General features: G+C 40.0%; 1 long non-coding RNA gene across 1 annotated transcript; it reads left to right on the forward strand.

Moving 5' to 3' along the window:
* Nucleotides 1-1,361: 1,361 nt before the first annotated feature.
* On the forward strand, nucleotides 1,362-6,911 carry LOC120877492. The gene is made up of 2 exons (XR_005724361.1): nucleotides 1,362-1,929; nucleotides 6,288-6,911. It is a non-coding gene; the product is annotated as an uncharacterized LOC120877492 (long non-coding RNA).
* Nucleotides 6,912-9,862: the final 2,951 nt, after the last annotated feature.

Raw genomic sequence — 9,862 nt, forward strand, 5'->3', positions numbered from 1 at the left:
TCTCGAGTGATCCAGTGGTTAAGAATCTGCCTTGCAAAGCAGGGGACATGGGTTTGATCCCTGGTTGGGGAACTAAGATCCCACATGCCAAGGAACAACTAAGCCCTTGAGCCACAACTAGAGAGTCCATGTGCCAAAATGAAAGATCTTGCATAAAACTAAGACCTGATGTACAAATAAATTAAAATGTTTAAATTAAAAAAGAAAACAGTCAAAGAGGATGTTAAAGACAATAGGCAAGATTACTAGAACAAAAGGTAAGGGAAAGGGTACTGAAGAATCAAAAAATTAGTCTTGTTCTGCAGAATCTGTTCATATGTGCAATTATCATCTTGCCCTTTCATCTTGGACAGAAGCTGCCCACAGTCTTCTGTAAAAGACTAAAAGTAGCTTCTATAAAATGTCTAAGAATGCTCAGTTTGAGGTCTCCCAACGGACTAGAGGCTCGGTACCCTGGAGAAAACAATGTATGTCATTTTACTTAGGAAATATGAGCTGAAAGATCAACAACATGGAGTTTTACTGTTGTGTCAGTTATCTGTTAAAGGTCCTTTGTGTAGAGACTCAAGGGCAGTTTTTTTCTGATTCTTTTCCAGAAGACCAAATCTCCAGTTTTCAGATCATGCAGAGCTACTTAGGTGGGTGTTTTGGAGATGCAGTTTATATCTGTTGGTGATAAATCTGGAAGTAATATATGAAACATAAATTTATAATGGGGTCAGTCAAAGATTGGAAGTGATTCTCAAATGCATGAGGCAGTTAACTCAGAAGGAGATAACCTGTGGGTCCTGAGGAGAGAGAATTGATCTTATTGTCAAGGGCAATGGCAAAATTTTTGGTTTCTGCAAGTTTTTTTAAGACCTATTTTTCACTTATTTTATATTTTTGGGGCTGTACTGGGTCTTCATTGTGGCATGTGGGCTCTTCGTGGTGGCATATGGGCTTTCTATAGTTGTGGCATGCAGGCTTCTCATTATGGCACACTGGTTTGGTTGCCCCCTGGCACATGGGATCTTAGTTCCCTGTTTAGGGATCAGACCCACATCCCTGCACTGGAAAGTGGATTCTTAACCACTGGACTACCAGGGAAGTCCTTTTCTGTAAGTCTTAAAATTTTTTATTTATTTGTTTTTGACTGCCCGGGCTCTTTGTTGTTGTGTGCCAGCTTTCTCTAGTTGGGGAGAGTAGAGGGTACTGTCTAATTGCAGTGCACAGGCTTCTCACTGCAGTGGCTTCTCTTGTGGCAGAGCCAGGCTCGAGAGCATGCAGGCTCAGTAGTTGTGGTGCCCAGGCTTAGTTGCTCCACAACATGTGGAATCTTCCTGGACCAGGGATCAAACCTGTATCCCCAACATTAACACGTGGATTCTTAACCACTGGACAACCAGGGAAGTCCCTTTCTACGAGTTTTTTTTTTTTTTTCATTCTTTTAGTTCTATTTTTGCTGAAGATAGTAGATGATATGAACAGTGTACTTTCCAAGTAAAAGGTAAAGCTATACAGAATTTTTTTTAAATGATGGTATGGAAAAAATAAACTGAAACGTCTTTGTAACTGGCGAGATAAATTGAGACTTCTTTGCTCAGTGCTGGGAATTTAAAAATCAAGCGATTTTCCTGCCACCAATATATCCATAACTCTCCAGTAGGAAAAAGTCTCAATCTACCCTAAGAATAAAGAAGAATATCTAAAATGTACTTATAGTTCATATGGAGGTATTCAAAAGGCCTCAAGGCCTTGGTTCTTGTCCATGTTCCACCTTTGTAGACTTGCCAGGAATATGTCACTGGCTGGTAAGACATGCATTGAAAAACCCTCAGCAATAACCTTAAAATTACATCCACCTATATTGGTTCAATGTTGTCAACATGTCTCTGCTATTTGGGCAATATCAAGACGCATTCTTGGGACTTCCCTGATAGTCCAGTGGTTAAGAATCTGCCTTACAATGCAGGAGATGTAGATTTGATCCCTGGTCGCTAAACTAAGATCCCACATGCCACTGAACAACTACGCCTGTGTGCTGCAACTAAAGATCCCACATGCCACAACTAAGACTCAACACACCCAAACAAATTTAAAAAAAGAGAGAGAGAGAAAAAAAAAAGGAGCATTCTTGCTATACTCCATTTCTACTATGTCTTGTTGTTCAGTCGCTAAGTCATATTTGACTCTGAGACCCCACGGACTGCAGCACACCAGGCTTCTGTGTCCTTCACTATCTCCCAGGGTTTGGTCAAATTCAGGTCCATTGAGACTGCAGCCATGAAATTAAAAGACGCTTACTCCTTGGAAGAAAAGTTATGACCAACCTAGATAGCATATTCAAAAGCAGAGACATTACTTTGCCAACAAAGGTCCGTCTAGTCAAGGCTATGGTTTTTCTTGTGGTCATGTATGGATGTGAGAGTTGGACTGTGAAGAAGGCTGAGCACCAAAGAATTGATGCTTTTGAACTGTGGTGTTGGAGAAGACTCTTGAGAGTCCCTTGGACTGTAAGGAGATGCAACTAGTCCATTCTGAAGGAGATCAGCCCTGGGATTTCTCTGGAAGGAATGATGCTAAAGCTGAAACTCCAGTACTTTGGCCACCTAATGCAAAGAGTTGACTCATTGGAAAAGACTCTGATGCTGGGAGGGATTGGGGGCAGGAGAAGAAGGGGATGACAGAGGATGAGATGGCTGGATGGCATCACTGACTCGATGGACATGAGTCTGAGTGAACTCAGGGAGTTGGTGATGGACAGGGAGGCCTGGCATGCTGCGATTCTTGGGGTTGCAAAGAGTCGGACTTGACTGAGCGACTGAACTGAACTGAACTGAACTGAACTGAGTCAATGATGGCATCCAACCATCTCACTCCCAGTGCAAATTAAAGTCACAAATAAATGGAAAGATATTTGTGCTCCTGGATTGGAAGAATTAATATTGTTAAAATGTCCATGCTATCCAAAGCAATCTAAAGATTCAATGAACCCTAATCAAAAATCCCACTGTCATTTTTCACAGCGATAGAACAATCCTAAAATTTGTATGGGGGAATTCTCTGGTGGTCCAGTGATTAGGACTCCATGCTTCCAATGCAGGGGACATGGGTTCAACCCCTGGTTGGGGAACTAAGATCACACATGCCAAAACAGAGCCCAAAATAAATAAATAAATTTTGTATGATACCACAAACGATCCCAAATAGCAAAAGCAATCTTGAGAAAGAAGAACAAAGCTTGAGGCATCACACTTCCTGATTCCAAACTACATTGCAAAGCTATAGTAATCAAAACAGTATGGTACTGAGGGAAAAAAGAGAGAGTATATTAAAAAAAAAGAGTGTATCTTAAAAGGCTTATCAAGAAAATGTTTTGTAATTATGTGTGGTTACAGATATTAACTAGACTTATTATGATGATCATTTCACAATATACAATATTGAATCACATTTACAACATAATGAAACTAATATAATGTTATATGTCAGTTAAACTTCAATTTAAAAATTAGGGGCAGACTTCTTTAGTGGTACAGTGGATAGGAATCCACCTGCCAATGCAGGGGACATGGGTTCAATCCCTGGTCTGAGAGGATTCCACATGTCACAGAGCAACTAAGTCCTGCACACCACAACTACTAAGCCTGCACTCTAGACCCTGAAAGTAGCAACTACTAAGCCCGTGTGCCACAGCTGCTGAGGCCTGCATGTCAAGAGCCTGTGCTCCACAACAAGAGAAGCCACCACAATGAGAAGACCACACACCACAAAGAAGAGTAGCCCCTATTTGCCACAAGTAGAGAAAGCCTGAACACAGCAGCGAAGACCCAGTGCAGCCAAAAATAAATTTCTAAATGTTAATAAAATAAAAATAAAGAGTAAAACTTCCATTTGCTTTTTAAAAAAAATTAGGGACAAAGGAAAAACAGACACAGAGATCAACAGAACAAAAAAGAGAGCTCAGAAATAAACCCATGCATATATGGTCAATTAATTTACAACAAAGGAGCCAAGAATATACAACAGGAAGAGGACAGTCTCTACAATAAATGGTGTTGGAAAAATTAGAGACCCACATGCAAAAGAATGAAACTGAACTGCTGTCTTACACCACAACAAAAATGAACTCAAAATGAATTAAAGTCTTGAATGTAAGCCCTAAAACAATTAAAGTTCCAGAAGAAAACATAGAGGGAAGGTAAGTTCTTTGATATTAGTCTTGCCAATGATATTTTGGGTTTGATACCAAAAACAAAGGCAACAAAAGCAAAAATAAACAAGTAGAACTACATCAAACTAAAAAGCTTCTACACAGCAAAGGAAACCAACAAAAAGAAAAGGCAACCTATGACATAGGAGAAAATATTTGCAAATCATACAGTTGATAAAGGATTAACATCCAAAATATATAAAGAAATCATACAACTCAATAGCAAAAAAAAAAGATCCAATTTAAAAATGGACTGAGAATCTGATTAGATAATTTTCCAGAGAAGACATACAAATGGCCAACAGGTGCATAAAAAAGCATGCAATATTACTAATCATCAGGGAAATACAAATCAAAACCACAATGAAATATCACCTTCCAACAGAACGGCTGTCATCAAAAAGACAAGAGATAAGTATTGGAGAGGATGTGGAGAAAAGGGAAGCCTGTGCACTACTGGTGGGAATGTAACCGGGTATAGCCACTTTGGAAAACAGAATGGAGGGTCTTCAAAAAAATTAAAAATAGAACTAGCCTATGATCCAGTAATTCCACTTCTAAGATATACAGACAAAGGAAATGAAACCACAATGTTTAGAAGAGATATTTGCACCCTTATGTTCATTGCAGCATTAGTTAAAATAGTCATGATATGGAAACATCCTAAGTATCCACTGACAGATGAATGAATAAAGAAAATGTAATATTTGTTTATTGCAGCCATAAAGAAGAAAAAAATCCTGTCATTCGTGACAACTTGAATGGACCTTGAGACTATTATGCTAATGCTAACAGACATAGAAGTGAAAGTCGCTCAGTCATGTCCTACTCTTTGCAACCCCATAGACTGAATTCTCCAGGCCAGAATACTGAAGTGGGTAGCCGTTCCCTTCTCCAGGGGATCTTTCCAATCCAGGGATCAAACACAGGTCTCCCAGATTGCAGGCAGTTTCTTTACCAGCTGAGCCACCAGGGTAGACAGAGAAAGACAGATATTGTATCACTTATAGGTAGAATCTAAAAAATTCAAACAGAGAAACAGAGAACAGATTGGTGGCTGCCAGAGGCTAGAGGTAGGAGTTGGGGAAGTGGATGAAGGTGATCAAAAGGTACAACTTCCAATTATAAGATAAATAAGTTCTGGTGATATAATGGACAGCATGGTGAGTATTTTTTAAAATTTCAAAAGAAATCATATATGAAAACTTAAGATAATTTACTTATAAAATATATAATCATGAGAAAACTGACCCTTGTATAAACCAAAATATTGTGCTGGCATTATTTTTACATAGCAAATTAAAATGTAAAAACACTGGATCATGCTAAAAGCTCCTTTTATTTTGGAATTCAGCCCATTTGTATCTTATCTGTAACTATACAAAACCTATTACATAAGTATTACTTTTCAGTGCTCACAAAGGAAACATATATAGTTTAGCAGTCCTTTCAGACATTTTTGATTACTGTTGACCCTTGAACAATGTGGGAGTTAGGGAACTTAAGAAAATAACACTCCTCAAAACCTCACCCTCTAGGGCACAACTGACTCCCTCCTCAAACTTAGCTACTAAAAGCCTTACTGAGAATATAAATAGTTGATTAAAACATGCTTTTTATATGTATTATATACTTACAATAAAGTAAGCTAGAGAAAATGCTATTAAGAAAGAGAAAATACACTTAAGATACTGATTGTATTTGTTGATACTGATACCATATGTTAACATGATGAATCATTTGTCAGTATCTACGTCAATACTGTCTTATGTTACACAAAGCATTGTAGTTAGTAAATGTGCTACTAATATAACATTGTGTGTATCAGTCACTCAGTCGTGTCAGACTCTTTGGAACCCCACAGAGTGTAGCCCACCAGGCTCCTCTGGCTCTGGGATTTTCCATGCAAGAATACAGGAGTGGATAGCCATTTCCTTCTCCAGGGGATCTTCCTGACCCACCCAGGGATCAAACCTAGGTCTCATACATTGGCAGGCAAGTTCTTTACCACTAGCACCACCTGGGAAGCCTGAGTACTACCAACACTGACCATCAAGAATGAAAAGATAGGGAATTCTCTAGCCGTCTAGAGGTTAGGGCTCCACGCTTCCACCACAGGGGGCATAGGTTCCATCCCTGGTCAGGAAACTTAAGATCCTGCATGCCGTGCTACACATGGAAAAAAAATAGTGTGAAAAAGAAATTCATGTTTATTTACAGATAAAGTGATACATATATTGATAATGAAGAAGCAGCAATATGATCACCTTCTGGTAACCTTGTGTAATCAACAGTGTCATGAAGAGTCTGTAAATGTTTGTGTATACAAGTTTTGATAAATTTTCACTTTTTATAATAGATCTGTGTATATTTTATGGTTAACAAATGACAAAACACACTAGCATCTATTTATATTTTATGCATTCATAATATACCTTTTTTTAATTTTTTGATATTTTTAGGCTACACATTTTTTCAAATTTTTACAAATTTCCCCTCCAATTTTTCCAATATATTTGGAGTTCAAACCCATATTGTCTGAAGGCCAACTGTACTTAACTGAATTGTGCACACTCAACAAAATGTTGTTTTGATTAAGCTTTAAACTTTTCCAAGAGAGAAAAATGGACAGGAAAAAATGAGAGAAAGCTACTTCAGACAAACATGAAACTATTACTATGGTAATAGTAAATGAAACTATTACCAAAAAAAAAAAGCTAATCTGTATTCCCTCTGCAGGAAAAGATAAAATAGTTTATGTCCAAAACAGAAGCTTTAAATGCAAATCCCCTCCCCTCCCCCCCAGATTTGGATATATATTAATACATACACACAAAAGGAGTCATATTCCTCCTAATTTTAAAACATATCTTAGGCGCTTGACAATAGAGCTATATAATTTAAAAATCAGTATTTATTAGTCTCCAAAGTACAGATATGAAATATCACCTATGTTAAACAACACAATCTCTTTTTGACTAACATGACAATCCCCTCATGAGAGTCTCTTCTTTTTGTACCTTTCAAATAAAGAATCTTGTCCCAAGTTCCCCAAAATGGCCACTGCAATTCTAAATGGTCCCTAATGAAATTATGTCGGAAAGATAAGGATACAAGCTAATGTAACTGTAAGAAAACATGAAGGAATCAGGAATTTGGCCCAGTTTTACTTGAGACAAGAGTTCATAAAACAGTGCTGTGCAAACTTGTATCTCCAGAACTTGGCCAAAGACCAATCATCATTGATCAGAAGCCAGAGCAAATGACCTGATTCTGGGCAGAAATGAAACAAAGTGGTTCTCACGGACACACACAGAACTGAGGCAGAACTCCTTACAAAGGTTTGGAATGACGACCTGAGGCAAAGTTTATTCAAAGCACCCTTGTTTGAGGGTCTAAAAGCCACAGTCCCTGGGCTGGCTGTAGGACCAGCTTATTGGGCCTCGGTTGATGAAGTGATTTGTCTGGTTAATTTGGATAACAAATGACACTCCAGCATGCTAACTGACCCCCAAGTGGTTGGCATGCCCAACTTCTTAGAGGGACAAATGGTGTTCAGCCACCAGATACTGTGCAAGAAAGTCTTTGTAATGTTCTTAGACACCCAGGGCTGCATACCCATCTTGTTCCTATATACTTTTCCTCTGACAGACAGACAATATCCAATGAGGGGACCTTTGGAGCAGACAGATGCAGAACATCAGAAAATAAATTCCCCAAGGAAAAATAAAATCTGATTGGATAACCCAAAAACTGAAGAGGATCTCTTTTCTTGGCTGCATCAGGTCTTAGTTGTGGCATGTGGAATCATAGTTCCCTGACCATGGATAGAACCTGTACCGCCTGCATTGGCAGTGCAGAATCCTAACCACTTGGACCACCAGGGAAGTCCCTGAAGAGGATCTTATTCCAAGGAAAACAAACAAAATAATTCCCAAGCTCAAGGGTCTCAACAAAACATCAGAGCTCAGTACAGCAAGAACTTACCTCCCAGCCATGGGCAGGATGGCACCTCAAACAGTTAGACACCCGGTCTCAGATGTGCACATTATTACTAGAGTCAAGGATGGAATCACCATGGAACCTCCATTTCTGGCAATGCCCTCCAGGCAAAGACCACCAGGAACACCCCTGTAGTTGAACAAGGGAGCCTGCATATCATGGGGAACCCATGCTGGGCATCTCAGCAAGTGCATAATAAAAATCGCTTATTACAGGATTGGGCTTCCCTGGTAGCTCATACCATATAGAATCTGCCTGTAATGTGGGAGACCTGGGTTCGATTCCTGGGTCGGGAAGATCCCCTGGAGAAGGGAATGTCTACCCACTCCAGTATTCTTGCCTGGAGAATTCCATGGACAGAGGAGCCTGGCAGGCTACAGTCCACGGGATCACAAAGAGTTGGACACAACTGAGCAACTTTCACTCACTTGGTATTTCAGGATAGGAACTTATGTTAGATGATTTTCTTGGAGGGCTTGAGAAAAGGGAAGGTTTACAAACAGCAACCCACTCCAGTACTCTTGCCTAGAAAATCCCATGGACGGAGGAGCCTGGTGTCCAAGGGGTCGAAAAGAGTTGGACACGACTGAGCGACTTCACTCTAGGTTTGGGGCTTCCCTGGTGGCTTAGAGGGTAAAGCATCCGCCTGCAATGCAGGAGACCTGGGTTCAATCCCTGAGTTGGGAAGATCCTCTGGAGAAGGAAATGGCAACCCACTCCAGTACTCTTGCCTGGAAAATCCCATAGACAGAGGAGCCTGGAAGGCTGCAGCCCACGGGGTCGCAAAGAGTCGGACATGACTAACTTCACTTTGACAGTGCAAACTTAATTCTTATATACTCTAGGTTGGATGGTGTCAGGAAGTGGGGATAGTTCTTTTTGGTTATCTTAATCGTTTTTTTCATTTTTAAAAATATTTATTTGGACACACCAGGTCTTAGCTGCAGCATGCAGAATCTTTAGTTGTGGCATACAAACTCTTCGTTGTAGCATGTGGGATCTAGCTCCCTAACTAGGGATTGCACCCAGGCCTCCTGCATTTGGAGCATGGAGTCTTAGCCACTGGGAAGTCTCATCTTAGTAATTCTTATCTAGAAATTAGGAGAAATGGATCAGGGCTAAAACTGTACTCAATGAAGGAATAGCAGTCACTCAAGCTGTGGAGAAGGGTTATGTTTGATCATTTTTGTGGTCTGAGCAATGTTTTGGGTTCAGATATGATCATGGAATGGTTTTTCAACTCATAAGAGACTGGCTTTGTCTGATGTTGGGGTTCTGTAAAATTGTTTATGCTCAACAGGGCAACACCATAGCCTAGTTAACAGAGCCAGGTCTCTTCCTAGCAATACTGAGGTTTCTGAAGGAAGAGTGAAAACTAGCTCCCAGCCACACCTTTTTCTCTTTTTCATCAGCTACATTTGAAAAACCAGAATTGGCAGTCCTTTCATAAAGCATGGACTTTGCAGGTCACCACCAGCCCCAGGACTCCCTAGTACCTTGTAACTGGTCCACTCCACTCCTTTACATTCCTACCTGTTCCCTGGCATTTAAATTTGCACCCCTCATTAAGCAGAAAAGGAACCAAATAAAGCCCAGAGAAAAGTGACTTGCCTAGGATCACCCAGTGAACTGGTGGAAGGGCAGGAACTATTCAACTTTCTCATT

Source organism: Oryx dammah, unplaced genomic scaffold (assembly GCF_014754425.2).
Source record: "Oryx dammah isolate SB20612 unplaced genomic scaffold, SCBI_Odam_1.1 HiC_scaffold_2, whole genome shotgun sequence".
Classification (NCBI taxonomy): domain Eukaryota; kingdom Metazoa; phylum Chordata; class Mammalia; order Artiodactyla; family Bovidae; genus Oryx; species Oryx dammah.